At 43.8% G+C, this 13,526-nt stretch overlaps 1 long non-coding RNA gene across 1 annotated transcript; it reads right to left on the bottom strand.

The window, feature by feature from the left end:
* Positions 1 to 929: 929 nt before the first annotated feature.
* LOC129625392 (uncharacterized) lies at positions 930 to 4,425 on the bottom strand. The gene is made up of 3 exons (XR_008701413.1): positions 4,123 to 4,425; positions 3,803 to 3,900; positions 930 to 3,343 (listed from the first exon to the last, which is right to left on the bottom strand). It is a non-coding gene; the product is annotated as an uncharacterized LOC129625392 (long non-coding RNA).
* Positions 4,426 to 13,526: the final 9,101 nt, after the last annotated feature.

Raw genomic sequence — 13,526 nt, 5'->3', positions numbered from 1 at the left:
GTCGCACAGAGTCAGACACGACTGAAGCGACTTAGCAGCAGCAGCAGCAGCAGCAGCTGTTATAAGGAAACAAAGACCAAGGAAAATTAAAGCACTTGTTAATCATACAGCCAGTTAGGAGGGAGCCAAGACCAGAACTTAGATCCTGGACTTCCTGCTATGCTGTCTCTGCTCTGTCAGCCTGCACCTTGGGTTAATGGAACCCAGTTTCGCCAAAGGAAAAATGTAGGAGATCAGGTTTAGTAAGATAAGTCCAGATGATGCTGAAAAGATACTAAAATAGGGGTTTTAAATGTTATTCTAAGGAATGAAGATTCACTAAAGAACTTTGAGCAGGAGAGTCTTCCTAACCAAAGAGGTATTGGGGAAATATTTATGTGGTAGTTTTCAGATGAACTGTCAATATTTTGCTCAGATCAGTCTTAGATTGAACAGTTATGAATTAATTGCTTCCCCAAATGATTTATACTGAATAAAACGCCTTAATTTTATCAGAAATTAATAATGATAAGAAAGGGAAAATCTCAATTCTAAAGTCATCTACTATTTAACTCTATCATACCACCTAAGAAATATCTAGAAATAAAACGAAAGGTCCAGCGATATTTGGAATCACCCCAGTCTTTAGGTAGAAGCCTGATTTGGCCTGAGTCCACTATAACCCACCCCTACATACATTCATATCTCTCCTAAGACTAATGATTAGTGCCATATGGTGATAGCTTATTTTACAAGATCCCTCCCTTTTTCTTCTGTACATGTGTATCTGTTAGAAAAAAGAATAAAAGCATATTCTTGTACCTTTGGAAGAATGTCTTAGGGAAAATGCCCTGCACACAGGGCAGACTTTGTCTAAAGGGGCTGCCCTCCATGAGCGGGTTGCTTTGGTTCCAGCCAAAGCCCTGGATGAGCTCTGCTGGGTCCTCCTCTCTCCACTCAGATCTTTACAGCCTTGAGATTCTCCAAAGTCAAGATAATGGCCTGCCTCATTGAGGGGCAATACACTGATGGGTAGAAATTGACCTGACACTACAAAAACCCCAAGGTCCCATGGTTCCTAAAGTCTGATTAGCTGGTTCATTGCAAGACGAACATCAAGCACTGGAACACAGGGGAAAAAATGCCACGAATAGTGCTTCAAATTGATTTTAGGGTCACAGCCATCTGCACTTCTGACCCTGACTTTGACCCCCCTCACATCTCACTTTCCATCTCTGCTGCTATCCTGACTGTACACGCTCTGAGCAGAGAGGACGCCCGCTTTACATGTGCTTGGGCTGAACACCGCCGTGGGATTGTTGCCGGGCAACAGCAGCCAGAACAATTTGTTTGGGGAGCATTTTGAGAATGATTGCACTTGCGGGTTGGGGTGGGTTGGTGGTGTGTCGTCGTTCTTCTTTTTCTTCCTGTGGTACCTATTCCTGGATGTTGTAAATATTCATCTGAATTTTGCATATATGAGGGGAAAACGTTATTTAAATGAGCTTGGGAGGGTAATTTGCTCGGGTGCATCACTACACTCTTTTATGTTTTGCAGGCAGTCTGCTGCAGAAGGAGGAAAAGCCATTTTGTGACCGTTATTGACACAGATGACAATGCTATGCTGGCTTGTTTCAGTTCCGTAGAACAATGGGAGCAGAAGAAGATGCAGTTTAATGAAGGCATTTAGCAAATTGTTGGTAAATGGTGGGGATACAAGGGCCCCAGCGAAGTCATCAGGCACATTTCCTCTCTAATGTGGCTGCAGTTACTCTCCTGGCCTCCCCGCTCCTCCTCTCCGAGAGACAGCCTTCCTCTTCCTCTCCTTTCCACGCTGGAATACAGCACTTGGCTAAACCCGGGAGAGCTGATGTGAAAGGTAATGGGAAGAAACAGTTCCTTTCCAAAGGAATCTGGCAGCCTTAAAGATCTGCAGCGCACCGATTTCAGATGAATGCGTTGGGGAGGAATCGCAAATAACTTAGAAAATCATCAGTGTCAATATTGCCCACACCCCTGGAATATGAATATGTACACACACCCACGCACCCCCGTGGAGATGCGTTTATTTCACAATTCACAAATGATAAAGAAACCTTTCCTTAATTTCTTTTCCTTAGGGACTTGGGGAGCCAGGAGTAAAATTGAAATTCTTCCAAATGCTTCCCCATATGACTTATATACTCCCATTAAGGTGAATTTCCTCAGTCTACACACATTCTGTGGGTCTTAGTGACCACCTTCCTGACTCATAAAAGAGAAACTCTCCTTGAGGCTGCTATGTCCCCTTTCTCGGCTGTGACTTAGTCAGGAGCCTCTGACCCTGTATGACAGAATTCGAGGTTGTAACACCAGCCAAACACAGCAGTTGTGTTTAGGGCTCAGTCAGTTACAAACTCCGTCTCTCCATCCCCAGGGACATGTCTGTGGATGTAAGACAGGCCTCTAGGCCATCTGAACATGTGAGCCCCTAAGTTGTGAGCTTCTGGTCCAAATTGTGTTCAAGTAGATATTTTTTCTAAAGGAGTCCCATCCCAGGGCTATCATCCCAGATCTTCGAGCTTATTTTTTAAGTTGTCTTATACAGGAGGCAGCTTTTGGCCAAGAATTCAGTAAAACTCTTTCTGGTTCATGGTTACCGCAAGAACAAGTCAAAGATGAAGTTTCATTTTGGGTGAAAGCACTCAAATATCCAGGATTCAAACTGGTGTGGAAAGAGCCTCCACACTGTTCTCCATAGAGTTACCGCATGTTGTTGTTCAGTTGTTCAGTCGTGTCCAACTCTTTGTGAGCCCATGGACTGCCATGTGATCCAGTAATCCCACTCTAGGCATATATCCAGAGAAACAGCTAATTCAAAAAGATACATGCATCCCAATGTTCAGAGCAGCACTGTTTACAATAGCCAAGATATGGAAGCAACCTAAGTGTTCATTGACAGATGAATAGATAAAGAAGATGTGGTTAAACATATACAATGGAATATTACCCAGCCATCAAAAAAGAATGAAATAATACCATTTGCAGCAACTTGGATGGACCTAGAGATTATCATACTAAGTGAAGTAAGTAAGACTGCTGCTGCTGCTGCTGCAAAGTCGCTTCAGTCGTGTCCGACTCTGTGCAACCCCATAAATGGCAGCCTACCAGGCTCCCCCATCCCTGGGATTCTCCAGGCAAGAACACTGGAGTAGGTTGCCATTTCCTTCTCCAATGCATGAAAGGGAAAAGTGAAAGTGAAGTCACTCAGTCGTGTGCGACTCTTCGCAACCCCATGGACTGCAGCCCACCAGGCTCCTCCATCCATGGGATTTTCCAGGCAAGAGTACTGGAGTAGGGTGTCATTGCCTTCTCTGAAGTAAGACTGAAAAAGACAAATATCATATGATATTGCTTATATGTGGAATCTGAAAAAAAAGATACAAATGAGCTTATTTATAAATCAGAAATAGACACACAGACATAGAAAGCAAACTCATGGTTAGCAAAGGAGAAAGGTGGAGTGGGGTATAAATTAGGGGGATTAACATACACACTATGAAGTATAAAATAAATATCAAGTACCTAATGTATAGCACAAAGAATTATACTCAAATTTAGTAATAACCTATAAGGGAAAAGAATCTGAAAAAGAATATATATATTCTTATATATATATATATATATATGACTGAATCGCTTTGGTGTACACCTTGAAACTAACACAATACTGTAAATCAACTATACTTCAATTTAAAAGAAACACAAACTGGGGTGAAAGGTCAATAGTAAAGAGGATAGAGATGTAGGGGGAAACGAATTCAAAAGTGAATGCATTGTTTACCATTCATCAAGGCATCCAGTGCTGGATTAGAACACCAGGTCCCTCAAAAGTTTCCATCTGGACACTGCCTTCAAGACAACCTTGAAAGCCCACAACTTCTATGAAAGTGAAAGTGAAAGTCGCTCAGTTGCGTCCGACTCTTTGTGACCCTATGGACTATAGAGTGCATGGAATTTTCCAGGGCTGAATACTGGAGTATTTCCCTTCTCCAGTGGATCTTCCTGACTCAGGAATTGAACCGGGGTCTCCTGCATTGCAGGTGGATTCTTTACCAACTGAGCTATCAGGCAAGCCCCCACAACTTCCATTTTCCACCAAACCTGTTTGTTGAGCACGTGTTAGGTGCAAGCCATGTTCATAGGTCTTGCATAGGCTATCTGATGGTAAAATGCGGACTCTCCCCTCAAGATCGCAGGCACAGCTTTCTCGTGGCTTTGGCAGGAGAGATTCAGCCTCAGGCAACAGCACCTCCATCAATCCAACACCACTGCGATACAGCACCCAGCCCCTCAGAGAGGACGTCTGACTCTAGCAATGATCTGCAGCCCTCTTTGAAAGATATCCTTTATCTCCTGATTCAAAGTTTACCTCCGGGAACAACCCTTCTCTTTTGCTCACACCTCTAGGCGAAGAGCGTATGTTACAAATGCCACAGCCATATTTAGACGTGTCTGTTGTTCAGCTCCTCCGAGCCTGCCCCCAAGTTACCTTCTCCATGGCAATTACTCATGAAATCTGAACACGCCTGCAAATTAGTGTTAGGTTGCTTTTGTTTCCCAATTAAATGCCCACCTGCTAGTATACGATTCCGGTTTGACGTGGTCAGCCTTTTCCCCTTCAGCTTTTAGGAAGAATAAAAAAAGGTACCCACCTTCTTTACACAGAGAATAATTATCGTGCAGAGCTGTCCACCTAAGGCAACAATGCAACATGCACTGTGAGTGTATTCGAAGAAGAGCCGGACAAGGATGAAGAAAGTTCCATGGTATAAACATTAGACAGACAGGTGGATGGCTTTGTATAGACCATATGGCCCCCTTCTGCCTTGAAACATACAGAATTATATTTTGTGAAAATCCCTTCAAGAACTGTGTCTAAACAGAAAATCATGGCAAAGAAAATTCTCGTGATGCCTTAGCCGTGTCCATTATTTTGATGTCGATTTTGTATTTCTGGGGATATGTTTTCAAGATAGAGCTAACACACTTGTCGTAGCATAAATGAGGTGGCAGAGGGTAAGGGGGAGAGACAGGGAAGAGGAATTCAGTATTGTTTTCTCAAGAGGAATGGATATATACTTGACTAACTCGTAGACGAGGAAAACGCTTGTACCCCAGCGCAGCCCCTGGAAGCAACCACTGTGATGCGAATCCAGCGTTCCGAGCTGAACGACAGACACAAAACGCACCAGATAATGAGAAACAGTGTCATTTCTGGAAAACATTAGAGAATATTTTTCTCCCCCTCAGGAAGGCAGAGCATATGATTCCCATTCTCACATTATGACAGAAACGCTGCGTGCACTCGATGTGGAGGATTGCCGCCTGAAATTCCGAGAGCCCATACTTGATGAGGGGCTTCAAACATGCTTCTTCAAGCCCAGTTAAATCGACATCCTGGTTGACAAGATAACACAGTTTTGACAGCAACTCTGCACTAAAAGCATTTCTCTTCCGATTTTCAAGAAGTTCTCTCCTGATTTTCAAGAAGTTCTCTCCCAGAGGTTGGGATATGAGAAATCCATAGCCTTTCCAAGCAATTTAGTCTGAACTGTTGAAACATGGCCAGTGATTGGTGAGACCACTCCAGCCTAAGAACAGCAGTAAGGTCCTTTGCATTGTGACAAAATGGTACTTCTCTGTCTCACTCGCCTCTGGCCACACATGGGCAGAATGGCCTGCCCCTCTAATCCTCACGCTCCATCCCAGGGGACCCTGGAAGTTACTCTTTTGTGCCTGAGGCCTCTTAGGTCCTCGGTGGCCCCTTCCATGGCTCTTCGATCTGGCTTCTTGCTGAGATGCCTCTAGTTGCTTCTGACACTCAACTTGTCACAGTGATGCCAGCAGCCTGATTCTTCCACTAACTCCTTAAGTGTCCAGGGCCACCGTGGTACTTCCAAGGTGGCACCAGAGCCTGCAATGCTTATGGAAATGCACCAACCCAGAAATACCTGTGTGGCTACTGGGGCAAAGGCCCTTGCTGGAGCTGTGTCATGTCCCAGCAACAAGCTGGAAGGGAGAGCATTCCCTCCATCCGCACTGGTGCTGTGCTCTCATGCCAGCCAGGATGCCATGGCTCCTCGCATGTGACACAGGGCTCTCAGGGAAACAGCACTTGTTTGTGACATTGAGGTCTTTGTCATTACTTCCTTTTCCTAGGGCTGCTGTCTGAGTCCTTGGGGGTTTGGGTGAAAGATATTAGAGAGACAGCTGTTACAGTGCCCTTAGTCGTGTTCTTCCACGTGCCTCAATACATACTCACGCCGAGACCTTCCCCAGGAGGATTCCCCATCGTCACGCAACTAGACACCCAGCAGAGTGACATCAGCACCCTCAGGACACTGTCACCAAACTGGGCCCCATGTCACAGTGCTAAGAATGGAACAGAGCAGTATTTCTATACACCCTTGAATTTCACTTTTATATAAACTAATACCAAATCTCCAGCAAGAAAGTCTAGCAGGTGTTAGATGATTCTACTGCTAGTAAAAAGAGATTCCATGAATCTGTAAAGAGGAATAATTTCACTTTTTTTTCTGTTCTCTTGTCATAGATGAGACTATGGGAGAGTGTCAGGAGGTAGCCCATCCCTCTGAAGTTTCGGAGAATCACATTGTTTACAACAAAGAGAAGAGCAAGTAAAATATAGTAATACTAAACATCAAAAAAGCAAAGGAGCTAATCAGATAGTCTTTTCAATCTTTTGTCTACTCTGCCGGCAAAACTAATTTAGATGATAACTACAAGACATCATACTAACCTATTGGCCAGCAAAAAAAAAATTAGGCATTTAACCAACCCTTTTAGCTACATCAGATCAGATCAGATCAGATCAGTCACTCAGTCGTGTCCGACTCTTTGCGACCCCATGAATCGCAGCACGCCAGGCCTCTCTGTCCATCACCAACTCCCGGAGTTCACCCAGACTCATGTCCATCGAGTCAGTGATGCCATCCAGCCATCTCATCCTCTGTCGTCCCCTTCTCCTCCTGCCCTCAATCCCTCCCAGCATCAGAGTCTTTTCCAATGAGTCAACTCTTCACATGAAGTGGCCATATATAAAGCCAAGTAACTGGTTTGATTCACTTTTTCCCACCAACATGACTGATTCATAGATTGCATTAGTTGGTTGGCATTTGATAAAACACTAACGGGAGACTCCAGAAGGAAGTCATCACCAGCCTCCATTTAAAAACATCCTTTCTTTTTTAATGTATCAAATACAATAAAAATAATTTTGTAGGCAATGTTATATGTTTTCTCAGTTCGTTTAATCATGCAATCCATATGGCTCAAGAAATAAGGAACATGTTTATAACCTTTAAAGGAATATGATATCCTTCTATACTTTTTAAAAACTTCTTCTAAGCTTCTTTCTAAAAGTTCAAGTCTGGGTAAAAGATTATGCTTTTCAACTATTTCTCATTATGAAAATGCCAACAGTACAAACCTCCTTGTTTTATTTTATAGCTTAGACTTACTGAAGCTACACAAGATGACTGCAATCGATATTTGTGAGAAGACCAAAGTGAGAAATCCATCTTTTAGACCCTGAAAACTGAAAAAGGGGACTGTGCCCCTCTCCATAAACAACCTAAAATGCTACCCATCAGGGTTCATTCTGAGGTTAGAAACCTGCCAGTTTCAGAGGGAGATAAGCATCTCCTTCAAGAATTTTAGCCTTTTCACCATTTCCTTGTATCACTTAACAAAACAAATACAGTCAGCCAATACACCCCTGAGAAGAGTATCAGTGTATTGCCTTTTCAGTTTCTTGTGAATTCAAAGCCATCAAAGACATAATTAAAACACTTCCACAAAAAGAAAGCCCAGCCTGAGACAGCTTCAATCCACAATCCCTGTCTCTTCAGAACCTGTAATTACTCCGTGTACTCAGTGCACAAAAAAAGGTTTGCTTATAATTTGGGGACCATGCTTTCTCTTCAATGTGTAAAGAAACACTTGTGTCAAATGATACCGCATTTTACAGAATGGCAGCTCTTGGTGGCTCAGTGGTAAAGAATCTGCCTGCCATGCAGGGGACACAGGAGACATGGGTTCGAGTCCTGGGTCAGGAAGATCCCCTGGAGAAGGAAATGGCAAACCACTCCAGCATTCTTGCCTGGAGAATCACATGGACGAAGGAGCCTGGCAGGCTAGAGTCCATGGGATCATAAAGAGTCGAACATCGCTGAGCGACAAGACAGAGACAACGAAGGTCTCCCTGCACTAAAAGACGACAGAGTTTGGCTACCTGGACGTGGTCCTGGGAGAGGACGGTTACAATGAATGCGACAGAAATTCACACCCTTTTATAAACTACCTCAAGAGACAACAATAATTTTAATTTTCCTGACACCCTAGCTCACGGGTCTAAAATATATGCTTTTAGAAGACAAGGACTGCAGTGTGGTAGTTACCCAAAGGTTGGGAATTCCCCGGATAATTCATCTATCAGAAAGGAGCATCAAGACTTCCCTAGCAGTCCAGTGGTTAAGATTTTGCCTTCCAAGGCAGGGGCCATGGGGTGGATCCCTGGTTGGGGAACTAAAATCCCACATGCCTCAACAGCCAGTAAACCAAAACCTAAAACAGAAGCAATATTGTAACAAATTCAATAAAGACTTTTAAAATGGTACACATAAAAAAAATTTTTTTTAAATAAGGAGCATCATCTGTATTTGGGAAATCTGCACCAAACAGAGGCTTCTCAGATGTCTCACCATTTCCAATTTACCCTGAATTATGGGCTATACTTTTGTCTCTGAGGGGGTCTGGTGAAGCACAGAGGTAGAGAGGATTGATTTCTTGTAGACATCCCTCTGTGTATATCCTGATAGAGTGAAGGGGTTGAAGAAGGAAAAAAAAAAAACACAAGCATTTGTGCTCATCCACTGCCCTTAAGACATCAAAGCACCCACCAGAGCACTCATTTTCTGCTAAATACTGTGATAGATGTTTAAGACGAGAAGCCTTCAAATGCGCTTTACAACCAGGGGCTGGCACACATCCATCATTGGTTGAATCTCTCATTTCTCAGCTACTCTCTGACGCCTAAGTGTGAAAAAGTCAGTATGCCTGAATTGAATTTTTAGATCGCTTTACGTCAATACACATTTGTTTGTTTTCTAAATCAACAACAAATGCAACAGTGAACACTCAGACTGCTCAGTTGTGCAGCCTCGCCTGCTGCCTGGTGCTGAAACGGGGTTCAGCTTGTTCACGTCTGGATTAAGCCTCATTCCATGAAGGGGAGTAAATGATTTCCTTATAGAAAACCAGCACGGTGGCTTGTGCACACCTCTGTGTGTGTGTCTATGCATGTGGCATACGTGCCTGCGTGTATACATGCCGGCAGTTGTTTCCACATTGTTCAGAAATAGCTAAGGAACAGTCTTAAAGAGGTGGATGCAAAGGCAGGGTACTCAGTTTTGTCTGGGGCTGACCGAGCCAATTGGAACCCCATATTTAGTTCTGATTTTAAAGTGAAGTTGCAGTTTGCACTGTCCACAAGCTGGAGAAAGCTCTAGTCCCTCTGAAGAAGCAAGCATGTGGGGAAAGGCTGGCTGGATTAAATATCAGAAATTTTGTTTCCAATTAGTCTCACAAATCCCATGGATATAGCCTTGAGTTAAAAAAAATGCAAATGTGAAAAATATCCATAATTTAATAAAGACAAACCCTTCATGATTTCTGAAAAGAATTTCTGCCTAACCAAGCAGGGGAAGATGGACCAGCTGTTCTTGCTGAGTGAGGGAGCAATGCTGTTTCTCTCAGATCCCAGAGGGCATGCCTGCTCTCTAGGGAAGCACCACCCACCCGAGTATCTTCTCTCCTGCGCTTTCACCCTGCAAAAGAAACCAGGTTGAGAAGCTTCAGCATGGTAATTTAGGGTTTGGAAGACTTCTCCTCACTTATTCATTCATTCAATTGTACATTAGCTCTTTCCATCTATGTAAGTCTATAGATGCCTCCTTGCTACCTAGTTCAAGCTCATACCACTTATCTCACGACAGGCTGATAAATCAAGAGATAGGGTGTTGAGGAAAGGAATAGTACTGCTATTTGGAAAGTCAGCAGACAGAGAAGATGGTGGACTAGTGCCCCAGAGAACAATCTTACCAGAGTTAGAATTCAGACTTCTTTTATACTGAAAGGGAGGGCTTGTGGCTGGTTATTGCAAACCTCGTGATGCTGGAATCCTTTGCTCTTACAGCTGTCCAAGTAGGTCTGGTCACAATGTTTCTGTAAACCTGCCCCAAGACAATTGCTATTCTCTGTTCTGCAACTTTTTATGTCTATGCCAATGGGAAAATGTTATACCTTTAAAGGGCAGAGCCTTGAGAATGGGCTCTACTATGTATTTCAGGGTACAGGCACCATTCTTTTACAAAAGGTACAAAGCCAGCATGGCTAAGCTCAGACAACAGAGCACAGCCTTAGAGCTAAAGGAATACACTCAATATGGAAGTCTGTTCTTCTCTCAGACTTGTTCTTCTCTGTTACATCCTCAGTGCCACTTATGCTACAAAGGTGATGGGGAGAAAAGACTTAAACTTCACAGCATGTCCTTGAACTGAAGTCAGAGAAAGTATCTGTGGATAAAGAGAGCAAAACAAAGAAACTAAAGGAAATGTATTCACATCTCCTATAGTTCCCTTGCAGCTAGAGTCTGACCTCCAAGATTAAAGCCATGTTTGACCATGGGCTTAGTCTGGTGCCCACGGTAGAGCCATGAGCAGTTTATCTATTGTGAGGGTTTCCTTCAGCTGGGGTGGCAGTGAGTCCACTCCTAGGTAACCTGACCAGGGATAGGCTTCCTCTGAGGACGTCTTTCCTCTGGGGCTCCCGGTCTTAAGACGCGCATACCTGCTAATTCCCCTGCATTCACTGATAGGGAGGGAGGTGAGGTGATGTGTTAGTTTCCTAGGGCTGCTTGTAGAAACTACCACACACTGGGCGATGTAAAGCATCAGGAATGTATTGTTTCGTGGTTCCGGAAATCAGAAGTCCAAATCAAGGTGCTGACTCTTCTGGAGGCTCTGAGGAAGAGTCTGTTCCATGCTCCTCTCTGAGCTCTGCTAGCTCCCCTGGCCTTGTGGTTGTATCACATGTTTCTGTAGTCACACGGCTTTCCTCTGTCTGCATGAATGTCCCTGTCTTTTTTTCCATCTTCATATGAGTCGTGTTCGAATACCCTACTATTCAGGATGACCTCAGTTCAGTTCAGTTCAGTCGCTCAGTCATGTCTGACTCTTTGTAACCCCATGGACTGCAGCACGCCAGGCTTTTCTGTCCATCACCAACTCCCAGAACTTAGTCAAATTCACATGCACCGAATCACTGATGCCATCCAACCATTTCATCCTCTTTTGTCCCCTTCTCCTCCTGCCTTCGATCTTTCCCAGCATCAGGGTCTTTTCCAGTGAGTCAGCTCTTCACATCAGGTGGCCAAAGTATTGGAGCTTCAGCTTCAGCATCAGTCCTTCCAATGAATATTCAGGACTGATTTCCTTTAGAATGGACTCGTTGGATCTCCTTGCAGTCCAAGGGACTCTCAAGAGTCTTCTCTAACATCACAGTTCAAAAGCATCAATTCTTCAGCACTCAGCTTTCTTTATGCTCCACCTCTCACATCCATACATGACTACTAGAAAAAACATAACTTTGACTAGACGGACCTTTGTCAGTGGCTTCATTTGAACTAATTTTATCTGCAAAGATCCTGTTTCCAAAAAGAGTCACATTCACAGGTATCAAAAATAGGATTTGAATCTCACTGTGGCACACAGTTCAGCCCACAATAGATGGCAAGTCACGTCATACCCAAGGGCCTCCGTATACTAAAATCAAGTATAATGCTTTTTCACTAGAGTATAGTTGGTTTACAATATTGTGTTGATTTCTGCTGTACAGTTAAGTGAATCAGCTATATGTATTACTCAGGTATTAAAAGGAATGGAATTGGGTCATTTGTAGAGACATGGATGGACCTAGAGACTGTCATACCAAATGAAATGTCAGAAAGAGAGAAACAAATATCATATATTAATATAAATAGGTAGAATCTAGGAAAATGAGCAGGTGAACCTATTTGCAGCCAGGAATAGAGATGCAGACATAGAGAGCAGAAATGTGGATGTGGCAAGGGTGGGGGATTAAATGAACTGGATATTTACATATAGTTTTAATATTATTCAGTAGGAAGCACAAGGGAATGGAGGAAAGACATGGGAGACATAACAAGAGAGGAGAATCCTAGAGACCTAGACAGAGGCCATTGCGGCAGCTCAGACAGTGGAGGTGCGGCAGGAGCAGTGGCCCAGCTTGAAGAGGGGAGGAGAAGCCACAAACCCCCTCTGTTTGCCTGCTCTGTGAACAGAACAGCCCACACACAGCCAAGGTCCAGGGCTTGGACCTAACAGACTGTTCCTGCCACATCAAATCTACAATTGGCTGCATGTTTATAGTGCAGTATCTTGAAAGACATAGACAGCAGGATATTTCCAACTGATAGTGGGAGGAATTTACTTGTAAGTAACTCTATGACCCTGAAAAACTCACAGGCAGAAGGAGTCCTTCAGTGTTCAGATGACCCTGACTTGGGAAGAGGTGGGCATGTGTCTTCTCAAGACTCCCTTGGGATGGAGGAAGGCATGCGAGTGAAAGTGAAAGTCGCTCAGTCGTGTCCGACTCTTTGTGACCCATGGACTTTACAGTCCGTGGAATTCTCCAGTCCAAAATACTGGAGTGGATAGCTGTTTGCTTATCCAGGGGATCTTCCCAACCCAGGGATCGAACCCAAGTCTCCTGCATTGCAGGCAGATTCTTTACCAGCTGAGCTACCAGGCATGAGAGAGAAGGAGCCAATTCCATTTAGGAATCCCTCTGTTGGGACTTGAAAGAGAAGGGATGATGGCAGATCCCAGGCTGCAAGTGGCCCTGCTCACTACACCCAGCCACCTACTCGGGGGTAGAGCTCCTGTGGGGACTCAAGAGGCTGGTAGATGGGCCGTTGGGCTAGAAGTCCATCCAGAATTTCAGAGGCAGGAGGACCAAATGATTGATGCTTTATTCACAAAATCTGCATTCTCTGATGCTGTGTTCTGTTCAGCATATGCTTTTCATCAATTTGTGTGGATGGAAACCACCTATGAAAGACATTTTAAAAAAATATTCAGAAACTGCTGAAGAAGGGAAAGCTTCTAGAACTTGTCAGTGCTGGCTTTCACTTTCACATCACGCTGGGCTTCAGTTGGCAAGGATGGGGTGAGACCAACATCATTATTTTATGTGAGAAATCTAATAGGCCCAAGGAGTGAAATTAAAGACTGGGGCACCCCACCTTCTCTGTGAATGGTTGTACCATTTCCCATAGATTCAATCTGCTGCCCTTGACCTCTTACCACCAACCAAAGATGGAATTTTCTATTTGTCTCTCATCATAAAGCTCATCACTTTAAAAAAAGAAAATTGTGTTAAATTTGACTCAGGTAATAGAATTC

This window comes from Bubalus kerabau, chromosome 13 (genome assembly GCF_029407905.1).
Source record: "Bubalus kerabau isolate K-KA32 ecotype Philippines breed swamp buffalo chromosome 13, PCC_UOA_SB_1v2, whole genome shotgun sequence".
NCBI lineage: Eukaryota > Metazoa > Chordata > Mammalia > Artiodactyla > Bovidae > Bubalus > Bubalus kerabau.
Note: the sequence above shows the minus strand (reverse complement) of the source record. Positions and strands in the feature narration are given on the sequence as shown.